Source organism: Salvelinus sp. IW2-2015, unplaced genomic scaffold, assembly GCF_002910315.2.
Source record: "Salvelinus sp. IW2-2015 unplaced genomic scaffold, ASM291031v2 Un_scaffold16288, whole genome shotgun sequence".
NCBI classification, from domain to species: Eukaryota; Metazoa; Chordata; class Actinopteri; order Salmoniformes; family Salmonidae; genus Salvelinus; species Salvelinus sp. IW2-2015.
This window is the reverse complement of record NW_019957523.1, coordinates 1-13,381: the sequence shown is the minus strand read 5'-3', so window position 1 is coordinate 13,381 and position 13,381 is coordinate 1. Positions and strand designations below refer to the sequence as shown.

Sequence of the window (13,381 nt, the reverse complement as noted above, 5' to 3'; positions counted from 1 at the left end):
CAGAGAAGAGTAGAGAGAGCAGAGAGCGCAGAGAGAGTAGGAGAGAGTAGAGAGAAGCAGAGAGAGTAGGGGAGGCAGAGAGAGCAAGAGAGAGTAAGAGGTAGCGAGAGCAGAGAGGGATTAGAGAAAGCAGAGAGAGTAGGGGAGCAGAGAGAGCAGAGAGAGTAAGAGAGAGCAGAGAGAGTAGAGAGAGTAGAGAGAGCAGAGAGAGCAGCGAGAGAGAGAGAGTAGAGAGAGCAGAGAGAGTAAGAGAGAGGTAGAGAGAGCAGAGAGAGTAGGGGAGCAAGAAGAGAGCAACGAGAGTAGGGGAGCAGAGAGAGCAGAGAGAGTGAGAGAGCAGAGAGAGCGAGAGAGTAGGGGAGCAGAAGAGACAGAGAGAGTAGAGAGAGTAGGGGAGCAGGAAAGCAAGAGAGATGTAGAGAGGAGAGAGAGAGTAGAGAGAGCAGAGAGAGCAGAGAGAGTAGGGGAGGCAGCGAGAGCAGAGAGAGTAGGGGCAGAGAGAGAGTAAGAGAGAGTAGAGAGAGCAGAGAAGAGCAGAGAGAGTAACAGAGAGCAGAGGAGTACAGAGACTAGAGAGAGCAGAGAGAGTACAGAGCAAGAGAGAGGCAGAGAGAGTACAGATAGAGAGGAGCAGAGAGCAGTACAGAGACTAGAGAGAGCAGAGAGAGTACAGAAGCAGAGAGAGCAGAGAGAGTAAGAGGGAGTTACAGAGACTAGAGGAAGCAGAGAGAGTACAGAGAGCAGAGAGAGTAGAGAGAGTACAGAAGACTAGAGAGGAGTACAGAGAGAGAGCAGAGAAGAGTAGAGAGAACAGGGGAGTAGAGAAATGCACTGCCTATTTGATTATTTTACACACTAAGTCAAGTGACGCTGTAAATCCACCAGAGCATCTTATCGACTCCTCTCCACCGGACTCCAGTACAGCATGATCAATATAGGCAAGACAAGTTACCGTACGACGCGGCGCACTACGGCCGAGGAGGACCCAGTAGGACCTGGGCCTCTGCCCAAGACCAAAAACGATTCCCTAAATACTGTACACAGCCTCCAGCTTCAAAGCCCTGGGTTAAAAAAGCCCTTCAGACACAAGGGAAAAGATGGAGGAGAGGGATAGAGCAAAATAAAGAGAAAAGAGAAGATGTGGAGAAAAAAAGGAGAGTGGGAAAATGAGGAGAGGAAATAAGACAGAGAGAAAAAAGAGTGTGACAATGAGAAAAAAGAAGAGAGAAAGGAGAGAGAGAAGGAGAAGGAGAGGAGAAGATGAGAGAGAGAGAGAGACGAGAGAAGGAGAGAGAGAGAGGAGAGAGAGAGAGAGAGAGAGAGAAGAGAGAGAGAGAGAAGAGAGAGAGAGAGAGCAGAGGGAGAGAGAGGAGAAGAGAAGAGAGAGAGATGAGACGGAGGAGAGAGAGAGAGAGAGACGGCGGGCCGCTGATTTAATGGTCTAATGAGGCCCGTTCTCCGAGCCAGTTGTTTTGTGTGAGGCTCGCTCTGACCTTTTCGCTCCGCTCAGAGCCCAGCCGCCTCATTTTTCACATTCTTTGCAATTACGTTAACGCTTGAAGCTCTCCCTGACTCCCGACTCTGACCCTTTCCAGCTCTGACAGAGTCCCCTCTCCTATCCAGTCCATTCACGCATGGAACAGGCCTTCCCATCTTCAACCATATTTCGCACATTTAGAAAAAATACACTCCTTAGTCGGAACATCTAAGCCCACAGCTGGAAAGAGCTATAACGGTGCCTTACTTGGTTAATGAGGATTTAACAGGTTCAGGACCTCTGTTTAAAAGGGGTGGAAGGTGTTGAGTAAAAAGAATGAGGGGAGGGAGAGGGGTATAGGAGGAGAGAAAAGAAGAGAGGAGAGAGAGTCAGAGAGGCGGAAGGAAAGACAAGAGCTTCCAGTTCAGCCTTTGGGTATCTGTGAGAAAAACAACAACAAACAGAATCAACCTTTTTCTGCAAACACATTTTAAAAGGTGATGGTGGGGCTTAAAAAAGGCCCTTGCTTTAAAAGGAGAAGTTCTTAAGGACACCCTATTTGGGTCTTGGTGCTTCCCAGCGTGTGTTTGAAATGTTCCTGATTAATATAAAGATGTACACAGGGGGTCTCTGACATGGTCTGAGGGGATGCGTTGGCGAGTGTGAATATCCTCTTGTTTTCCTCCTCATGGGTTAATGAAGACATCATTGAGTTTAGAGATCCTGGTAGATGTACATTACAGTAATTACCCTCACATACCTCTAATAGTACGTCTCGCAGTTTAATAAGGAGTGTGTGTGTGTTGTGTGTGTGTGTTGTCGTGTGTGTGTGTGTGTGTGTGTGGTGTGTGGGTGTGGGTCGTGTGTGTGTGTGTGTGTGTGTGTGTGTGTGTGTGTGTGTGTTGTGGTGTGTGGTGTGTGTGTGTGTGTGGAGCGCCTTTGGTGTAGCCCGTGTGTGCGCCCGGTGTGCGTGCGTGTGTGCTGCGTGTGTGTGTGCGTGTGTGTGTGCGTGGTGTGTGTGTGTGGTGTGTGTGTGTGGGTGTGTGGTGTGGGTGTGGGTGTGGGTGTGTGTGTGTGTGTTGTGGTGTGTGTGTGTGTGTGTGTGTGTGGTGTGTGTGTGGTGTGTGGTGTGTGTGTGTGTTGTTGTGTTGTGTGTGTGGTGTGTGTGTGTGGATACAGGCCTCGAATGGTCGCTGTGAGCAAAATGTACATTTGTAAATCTCCGGAATTGTATCTCGGCACTGAGCAAGTTATCTGAAACCCCTGCCAGAAACTATTTAACCAGTGAGAAATAGTGTATCCCTCTTACGGAATAAATTTACTGTGAGCAGTAAAAGCAAGGTGAAGCATGCTCATAGCTGTCAGTAGAGATTGGCCAGTTAAGGTTTTTTGACACAATTGTACAAGAGGGTTTGGGTACAGCACACAGGCCGCCTAACCCCCAACCCCCCCCCCCCCTCTGCCTCATACCTTCTCCACCTCATTCCCTCACAACACTTCAGAAAAAAACCGGAATTTCTTTCCAAAAAAAAACACAAATAATCTATTATTAACTTTCAGACTTTCTGCTGTGAGCAGGACATCCTGGTTCTAGCTAAGAAACAGCACTGTACTGGGAGAAGTTTCAAATGTTTTCCTTAAGAGAATTGCAAAAGCTCATTTGCTCTCCACCATCAGACTATAGCGTTGGCTGGTTTACGGTTCTTTGTTAGCAGCTGTTTTTGATTTCTTCTGAGCTTATCTTGAAGATATCAGAAACATCTCACTACTGATACAACTCAAGGTAGGGAAACTTTCTCTCATTCTCTCTCTTTCCTGTCTTTTCTCTCTCCCTCTCCTCTCTTTAGACCGCGCTCTGTAATTATTAGCTTTATGCATGAAAGCAAAATCATTTTGACATCTTGAGTGGTGAGTAAAATGCCCCTCTCACACACTATTCCCCCTTTACTAAATCAAACAAGGCCCAGCAGAAAAAAGATAAAACGTTTTCTTGTACATTTTCTCAGCAATTGAACAATCCCCATGTTCTGCAGAAACACAGACTCCCCAGAGAGGTCAGGGAGAGGAAGAAGAGAGAGAGGTTGAGGGAGAGAGAAGGAGAGGTTTGAGGGAGAGAAAGTGAGAGAGAGGTTGAGGGAGAAGAGAGAGGTTGAGGGAGAGAAGAAGAAGAGAGAGATTGAGGGAGAGAAAGTGAAGAGAGAGGTTGAAGGGAGAGAAAGTGAGAGAGAGGTTTGAGGGAGAGAAAGTGAGAGAGAGGTTGAGGAGAGAAAGGTGAGAGAGAGGTTGAGGAGAGAGAGAGAGGGAGGTTGAGGGAGAGAAAAAAAAAAGTGGAGAGAGAGGTTTAGGGAGGAGAGAGAGAGAGAGAGAGAGAGAGAGGTTGAGGAGAGAGAGAGAGATTTGAGGGAGAGAAAAGTGGAGAGAGAGGTTGAGGGAGAGAGAGAGAGAGAGGTTGAAGGGAGAGAAAGTGAGAGAGAAGGTTAGGAGAGAAAGTGAGAGGGAGGTTGAAGGAGAGAGAGAGAGAGGTTGAGGGACGAGAAAGTAGAGAAGAGAGAGAGAGAGGTTTGAAGGGTTAGAAGTGAGAGAGAGGTGAGTGGGAGAGGGAGGTTGAGGGAGAAGAAAGGAGAGAGAGGGAGTTGAGGGAGAAAGTGAGTAGGGAGGTTGAGGGAGAGAGAGAGAGAGGAGGTTGAGGGAGAAGAGAGGAGGGTAGGGAGAGGAAAGAGAGAGAGAGAGAGTTTGAGGTTGAGGGAGAATGAGAGATGAGAGTAGGTTGAAGGAGAGGGAGGAGAGAGAGGTTTGAGGGAGAGACAAGAGAGAGAAGAGAGGTTGAGGGGGATATGAAGTGAGAAGGAGAGACGAGAGAAGGTTTGAGGGAGAGAAAAGAGAGAGAGAGAGAGGTTGAGGGAGAGAAAGAGAGAAGAGGGGGTTGAGGGAGAGAAAGAAGAGAGTGGTAAAGGCTCGGCGGGAAGTGTGCTAGCCTTGGTGGTGGTTGGTGATGTGTGTTCAGTGTCTGTTGGAGTGTTCGCAAGCTCACCACCCCTGGCAGGGGCCCCTCTAGGCAGGGTCATTGTGGTTTGACTCACTAGAGGGGGATCATTCCTGGTGGGACAGGACTCCCTGGAAAATCGCAAAAGCCCAGCTAGCACAGTGGGGGGAACAGGCCTGGCTGAATCTGGCTGTTTCCGGACCTTGGCTTTCTTCAAGGCCCTGGGTACAGCTTTTCTGTGTGCTTGAACGAGCCCCACTCCCCCCCCCCCAATATAAAAAGTAAGGAAGAAAAAGAAGAGAGGAGAGAAAATAATCATGAAAACCACACAGAAAAGGAAGCCAGGACTCTTGGCTAAAACGCAAGATGGAAGCCTTTGTTGGCTTGTTGTGGCTGCTGGTTCCTGCCTCAGAGTGAAATGTTGGCTGTCTCTGGGTGCCTGTTTCAAAAATTAATTTTAGAGTAGTAATTAAAATCTGAATACTGGCCCATAAACAACAGTAAACAACTCCCCTACTCTCTCTGCTCTCTCTGCTCCCCTACTCTCTCTGCTCTCTCCCTTTCCCCCTTGTGCAAACCTCTTTTCTGCATCGCCTAGTCCCTTCTACTACTAGCTTTGCAGGAATGACAAACAATGAATATAAAATAAACCTGAATATAACAGAAAAGTCATTTGACAGATGTACCGACACTTACTTCTGGGGTAAATGTGGGTTAAATCTTTGAGCTAAATCTTAGAGCTACTTTCCACCCTGCTAATTCGCAGTGCACCTCGTGAGCCGGAGTTACTGTCACCGTCAAGCCCCTTCCGCTCAGCCAGACAGCTGCCTGTAATGCAACTAGTCCTGACACGGGACCACCACAGGCCCACCTCTAGGAGTGTCTCTGTGGTCAGTAATGGCTCAGCAGTACAGCCACTCCAACAGGCCCACAGACTCAGACAGACTCTATGATTAAACCAGCGCAACCACAGAACAAAAACACACACACCATCGATACATTTTATTGCCTATTGGCAAAACGATAGCCGTGATTGGACATGACAAGCGTTTGGCGTCTTGTGGAGACAGACTGTGAGAGCGAGAAGAATGTGTGTGTGGTGTGATGAAACGCCATGTAAACCCCGAATGGAAATGGACACAAACAATAACACACACTCGTGCACACATACACACACACACTGCCCCCAGTGAAAGGAGATCTGACTGCAACAGAGAACACTGAAAACAAGGGCAGTACAAGAAAGGAAAGGCTAGTGGCTAATCAACACTGTTGTCTTAGCAAAGACACTAGTAAGATAACAGAGTTGGATCACTTAAATTTGTTCTGTTTTGGTGTTGATGCATTGTGTTGATGCCTGTGTTTCAATATTTCAACAAATGTGAATACAAGAAGATCTAAACAGTTTAACTATCCAAAATGCAGACTCACAGACATGACTTGCATTATTGGCTGGCCCTCGCTTCATATTCGTCGCCAAACCCACTGGCTCCAAGTCATCTATAAGTCTTTGCTAGGTAAAGCCCCACCTTATCTCAGCTCACTGGTCACCACAGCAGCACCCACCCATAGCACGCGCTCCAGCAGGTATATTTCACTGGTCACCCCCAAAGCCAATTCCTCCTTTGGCCACCTTTCCTTCCAGTTCTCTGCTGCCAATGACTGGAACGAATTGCAAAAATCACTTAAGCTGGAGACTCATATCTCCCTCACTAACTTTAAGTACCAGCTGTCAGAGCAGCTCACAGATCACTGCACCTGTACATAGCCCATCTGTAAATAGCCCATCCAACTACCTCATCCCCATACTGTTATATATATTTTTTTCTCCTTTGTACGCCAGTATCTCTACTTGCACATTCATCTTCTGCACATCTATCACTCCAGTGTTTAATTACTAAATTGTAATTATTTCGCCACTATGGCCTATTTATTGCCTTGCCTCCCTTATCCTACCTCATTTGCACACACTGTATATAGACTTTTTCAATTGTGTTATTGACTGTATGTTTGTTTATTCCATGTGTAACTCTGTGTTGTTGTATGTGTCGCACTGCTTTGCTTTATCTTGGCCAGGTCGCAGTTGTAAATGAGAACTTGTTCTCAACTGGCCTACCTGGTTAAATAAAGGTGAAATAAAAACATAAAAATTATAACTGTAATAGAATGTAGGCATTATGATAGGCAGGCTGGCAGTCCAGACTATAAAAAGCACAAGCCGTTCTGAGCTGTAATTGGGCTTGTAGAGCTAGCAAAGTTAATATGTTTTCAATGCTAGTGAGAACTGGCAGAAATATCCTATTAACCACCAGCTTTCTTAGCACTCTGTTCAACTCTACCTCTAAATAGCTACAGTCTACAGCAGTTAATAAGGTGTGTGTGTGTGTGTGTGTGTGTGTGTGTGTGTGTGTGTGTGTGTGTGTGTGTGTGTGTGTGTGTGTGTGTGTGTGTGTGTGTGTGTGTGTGTGTGTGTGTCGTGTGTGTGTGTGTGTGTGTGTGTGTAAGGAGAGAATATTACACACTTTTAACACCCTTCTAATGAGCAGTAATTGTAAATTTGATCGCCTCCAAAAGTAGTGTGTTGGCAAGTCTTTAAAATATTATGTTGCATGTGTGGGTGTGTGTGTGTGTGCTGGCTCACCTAGTTCGCTGCTGTTGTCGCCGCTCTGTGAAGCTGGCCCCCGCTGGAGGGCCCTGGCGTGCCTGCCGAGTGTGTGGAGGTGGCGTCATCGTGGTCTCTCCAGGAAGCTGGGTTCTGTTTGGAGTTTTACAAAAGAGAGAGAGGGATCCATCCAAACCGCAAACCAGGAGAGGAGAGCAGGAAGGAGGAGGAGAGAGATGGGGAGAGGGGAAAAGAGAGCGGGAGACCACATGAGTATGTTGGAAACATCAGAGTGACATCTGTAAGGGTCTACAGTGCAGCGAGGATCTCTGTGACTGCTTGCATTCCTTGGGAAAGCAAAGACCTCTACTCATTCCCCCTAGCACACAATCAACAACGCTGCTACAATCAAAAGCAGAAAGACAAAAGCCACATGCACTAATGTCTAAACTCTGCAATCACACAGTTTCATTAACACATAAGAGCACACAACACAGAGAAGACAGTTAATGTGGAGTCTGATTTTGAACGGTGCAGGCAGGGCGCTCGCTGAAGAATTGTCTAAACACATATGGCCGGGCCCGTGGACTTAGTTTATACCGTAACCAATTGAGACTTCCGTGTCAAGTGAGAAATATCGAGGTAAGAAGCCTAAATAGACCACAAGAGCTATTCATCATTAGCACTGTCAGAAATGAAAATAAGATATGACAGTGATTCTCCCTCTAATCTGCCAAAAATGCACACACACACATGCCCCTACACACAGAGAGAGACACACACACCCACACATTCAGAGAAAGTACAGAGCACTCCTACAGAGCAAACTGGCTCAAATACTGGTGCAGTAATAGTTTTTACAGAAAAATATAGAGCTCATAAGTAGAGTTTTTCCTTCCTCTCTCTCCTTCCTCTCTCTCCTGGTCTTTCCCAGGTCCCTGCAGGTCCGGACCGGGAAACAGGAATTCTACAGTACTGTACAGGAAAGGCTTTATCAGTGCCACACGAAGGCAGGCTAGAGGGGGAATTTCCTCTGCCATTCACACCACAGAGAGACAGACTGTGAGACACCCCTGTACACACACAGCACAAACAGACACATGAGTCACACACACACACCCACACAAACACACAGGATAGCCTATTCAAATATAACTCATCACCTGAACACGATGACAAAATGTTGGCGAATGTTGGCCCAACGTTGTCTGGGGGCCTGGAAAAGCAGCCCCTTGAAAGGAGCCCAAGCCAAACAAACACAGGCCTGCACCAAGGCTTCCCACAAACCTCAGCCCACTTCTCCCCGCTTGCTTTTTTCACTCTCAAACACACAAACACACATACATATATGAAAAGTGGGGGGGGAATACACGGCACAGAAATATTTCAAAAGAGCCCGTTTTTTACCATTCTGCCTCAGATCGGTAGCGTTCGCGCTGAACTTTCGCCTGCTAGTGAGGCTGTCCCGGTTTGAGTGAGCTGTTCTGGGAGAGGACAGACAGGAGAGGGCCTGGAGAGGAGTTCACGAGGAGAGGCTATGAGACAGCAGCACAGAGCAGTTCGCTGACTGGCTCGCTGGTTCCCTTGGGTGCCTGGTCCTTATGTGTTGCTGCTCCTGCTCCAGCTGTGCCTCAGCTCAGCAGCCCTCCTTTTATCTGGTACGTTTTCAGGGAGGAAGGCTGTGTTCTCAAACAGCTCAGAGCGGGGCGGCAAACAGCAGACAGACACAGGCCCTTCAGCCCCAGCCACAGCGCTCCACTACAACCCCTCTCAGCGTCAGCTGTTCACCGGATGGCAATCAGATAAAGAACTGGGAGAATTACCCAGAAGAGGAGAGGAGGTGGGGGGGAATAAGGCAGGCCGGACCGAACAATAGCCCCCCGTGGGTTTTAGCCCTTCTGAACAAGGGAGTGGAAAAGAAGAACGTCCCTACTTAATTAAGAGGGACGGATGATTGGGATCTACTGCTTACCTGGGCTATTGATCAGATACATGGGCTGAGATGGGCTTTGATGCGTCGAAGAGCCTTCGTTTACAAGTATCGGTATATTTTTTACATAGAGAGTAACATCACTAATGTGAGCCAGACTCCAAATGGCCTCTTGTTGTTCTCAGGGAAGAAAATGACTGGGTTCCACTTCCTGACACTGAAACACCCATTGCCGGCCAGACTGGCCTAGAAAGCTACTATACTTTACAGTACGCTAACTAACTCCCTCTCTCGCTCTCTATCTTTCTCTTTCTCTCTTCACACCCACTGCAGCCAGTCAGGACAGCTTCTGATCTGACGGCCAGCTAGGCCAGGAAACCACATGGATTTAATGTAACGGCTGAATCCATAGGACTTAATTTAGCTATCATTGCACAGTAATGTGTCATTTTTAATGGCTCGGGTACTAAATTAAAATCAGAGACACCTTAGCTAATGGTGTTAAAGGGAGTGATATTTGGCAGTGAATTGCAAGCCAGAAGTACAGTAAATGGAAGCTTGGCCAGGGATCTAGGCCTGGACTAAACTAAGCCTAGTTGGTCACTGTAACATAAGCACAGACCAGACAACGGTAGGATTATTTTGTAGGCCCAAACATATGCTGATGTTTTCATTTGGTTAAACAGACGCCTCAGTGTGCATATCTGTCGCTCACCTCTCTTCAATAACCGCTCTCGCACAACATGACAAGAAATATCACAACACCGGCATTAACTTTCCACACTCAACAAGGTTAACCTTTCTGAGCTAGGAAGGGTGTTTGAGTCCATTAAACTTCAAACAACCTGGAGAGAAAAAAACCTAAGTCACCCAAAAGGGTCTTCCTTCATCAATCTAAAAACCAAGAGCGCCTCAAAAACAGAAGAAGAAGAAAAGGAAAAAGGCCTGCAACACCACGTCATGTGACTACTCCCTGTAGCTTGGCATAATTACGAGTCAAAACATGGTTCACTCCATGCTCTTCTCTAATTGTGTTAAAGAGCACTGTTACCAGGAGGAGAGACGAGAGCAGCAACGAGCAAACACAACACGCAGCGCAGGCAGACAGGCAGACAGACAGACAGACAGGCAGACAGACAGGCAGGCAGCACAATAGATAGACTAGATGGAAAATAAGATACAAGGCAAGCCTGGTCTCCCGGGGCTGACTTTTCTATTTGCTGGGGTTAGCGTCTCACAGCTGATAATGCATGTTGTAATTAATATAAAAGCAGGAGACAATATGGGGGAGAGGCTTGTAGTGCATCAGGGCCACAGGAGAACAACTCACTCCTCCGCTCCTGTTCTCCTCCTTTTCTCATGTACACACGTCTGCCATGCCCATCGCAGCAATTTCACCATCTTTTTTCCCCTTGGAATTTCAAATAAAATTGATTTAGCACTGTCATTGAATTTTGTTCAAATTCCCAAGATACCTAGGGGGAGGGGGTCTGAAAAAGAAAAGAATGCAGAGTGCTTCAGGGGACTACGCTGGTGTATAGTGTAGTCTCTAAAAAACACTGCCTTCAACAGCTCGGCCTGGGAGGCTCCTGTGCTGAACATGTCCCATATTGCTGACACACTAGAAACATACAGATTCATTAATCATAGCCGGCTGACATTTCAAGACGCATCTTGCCACCCCTCATAAGCAGTTAAAGTCCTCGGCCATTTTTGACGATTTTTACACGTAATTATAGAGACACGCCAAATAAAGATGTTAAACGTGAAGGTACTCTTCTGCTGAACAACTGAGCATTTTACAACACCTACATTTATCCTCCGAGAATAGAAAGGAAACATTAATTAAGTATCTAATAATTCACTGTTGTGTGTTTTAAGAGAGGCCCGGGTGACTGCCAGAGTGTATGGTGGGGAATTTACGAAATAAGTCTCATTCCACTGAATGGCACATTACATGTGCAATCATTCTCTCAGAATGCACAGATAAGAACGTGATTCCACTCCATTGAATGCTATGTGATTAACGACATCGACTCATACAAACATGAGAACATTACTCATCAATCTGACAACTGATCGATTCAAAAAGACATCTAGACCACAGATAACAACATCTTAGAATACAACTCAAATATTTCAAATGACAAAACAACAAGAAAAGGTATTGCGAATACACACCCCTGGGCAGTAGTCATTATGAATATGCATGGGGCAATAGGTGTAAAATGCAAATCCTCTGACAGCTAAATAGGACTACAGCTTTAGAAACGTTTTTTCAGCTCAGTTGTAAGTTGCATCGGCGTCCATTGCATGGAGCTAGGAGGGAGGGACGGGTGAGTAGGGATTGGGTGTATTTCTCTCCCTACTACCCATATTGATTAGAGATGCCTGCCAACAGGCCCCTGCATCTGAACACTAATCAAATAGGAAATGTAGGCCCAGACATTCTACCATCACAAAACAATTGTCTGGAACAGTGCAGTCAGGCCACACAACTACATATTATTTTGATGGGGGATCCAAACAGAGACAGTTCGGTCGGCGAGAGCTAGCGCTGCTTCAATTAGAACATCTTCCAAAATGGAGGAATTGCATGGTTCAACAGCACCGGAAGCCCCGGAGGCTAGACGTGGGCCAACACAGGGAGGTAGAGTGTATGATTATGGAGCAAGGAGCGTGTAGTGCTAAGCATAGGAACATAAAGAAACAGGACATATATTACATGATAACAACAAACGGCATTGTACGTTGTACAAGATGTCATATTATTGGTTTGAATCCTTGTCATCATCATTCCATCGGATCAATGGGTTTTTACGGCCCAAGCCTTTACCAGAGAACCAAATGTAAACACTGGTGTTTTCTCTCTGGCCGTGCAGTGCTAGGATAACCTGCATAACCTTTGTGGGAACTATAACCAACAGCCCTCAAGCCGTTGAGTGAAAAACCGAGAGTGGCAGAAAACTCAAATGCCACAATATTTCTTCATAACAAACTATGCACAAGTCGTAAAAATGATGTCAATAGCATGTGCATGTGTTGGAGGATAATTCAAATCTTGGCCAATATGTACAGCTTGGTGGAAAAAGGCTGTACAATAGACACGAGGAGGCACAAAGAACAAATTCATTAGAACAGATCATATTCAGCAACCATTCATTCTAGACTATTTGGCGCCTTAATTGGATGTAGCACAGAGAAGGCAGAAATGTAATTTCATTAATTAAAAGACATGCGAGTACAGCAATAGTCATAGAAATCCAACGTAAGAAATCAACAGTGCCATAAAGCCCCCCTCTGACAATGGTATAATCCAATCAGCTCTGACAATACAGCGTTGAAGTGTAAATAACAGAGCACTTATTAGGGTCTACTGTCAGGTAGAGAATTGAGGGGGCTAGAGAGGGAGAGCAGCCAGGTCACATCAGATCGACTTCATTATTTGACGTTTGTCCTGGTCCCCAGGACGTTGGGAGATGCCTTCAATACCGTCCACTAGGGGCAACGTGAGCACCTATTACCATCTAGTAGGCTTGCGTGCTCTGGCTCCGAGGATCGCGGGTTCAATCCCAAACCTTAACTCTTACCTTAACCCTATCCCAAACATTAACCCTTACCTTAACCAGTCAGAATTATTGCCTAAACTTAACTGTCAAAATTGTACGTTTATCCCCTGGACAAACGTTGAATACTGAAGTCAGACCATGATACCTTGTTAGAGAGAGAGGGGAAGGGAGAGGGGGAAAAACAAGCTCAACGGGCTGTCTCCGTGAAGAGCCTCATCATCTCCAGCAAGCCCAACTTTCACCAAATGAGATGTAGCCCTGGGCTATATATTAAAAATGCATATCAAAGCAAAGAAAAATGGACGTGAGAGATTCTAACTAAATAAATTAGCATATCTAACTATCAAATTGCCTTCCCCTCTCCAACTAGAAGAGAGGATAGAAATGAATAATAAAACAGAAGCAAAATAAATAATAAAATAAATAAAACAAAACAAGTGTAGCTGCAACTCAGAAACCCAACAGTAGGCCTACACACACGTGTTGCTATACAAAGATTTCAATACTCATTATATTCCTCATCGTATTTGAGGCATATACAACTCAAACTACCAAAATATGATATGGAAATGAGTGAGCATGATGTGGGGGACATAGTCATTAACTACAGGGTTTTAGGGCCTGGTTAAGCACAGGGCACTATAATATACCCTCTTCTGTTGTATGCATCCTGTATTCTTCATGACCCTAGACCTATAGTTTGAGCCATACTGTTTTTACTTTTATATCAGCAATTATATTTTGCACTGCATTTCACATTACTGTCAAGAAGTATAATAAAAAATCGATACATGTAAGTGCAACAATAAATATATGGTCA

The 13,381-nt window shown here is 45.9% G+C and overlaps 1 pseudogene; it reads right to left on the bottom strand.

Moving 5' to 3' along the window:
• Nucleotides 1-7,227, bottom strand: part of LOC112080369 (homeobox protein Meis2-like) — a 68,211-nt pseudogene extending 60,984 nt beyond the window's left edge.
• Nucleotides 7,228-13,381: the final 6,154 nt, after the last annotated feature.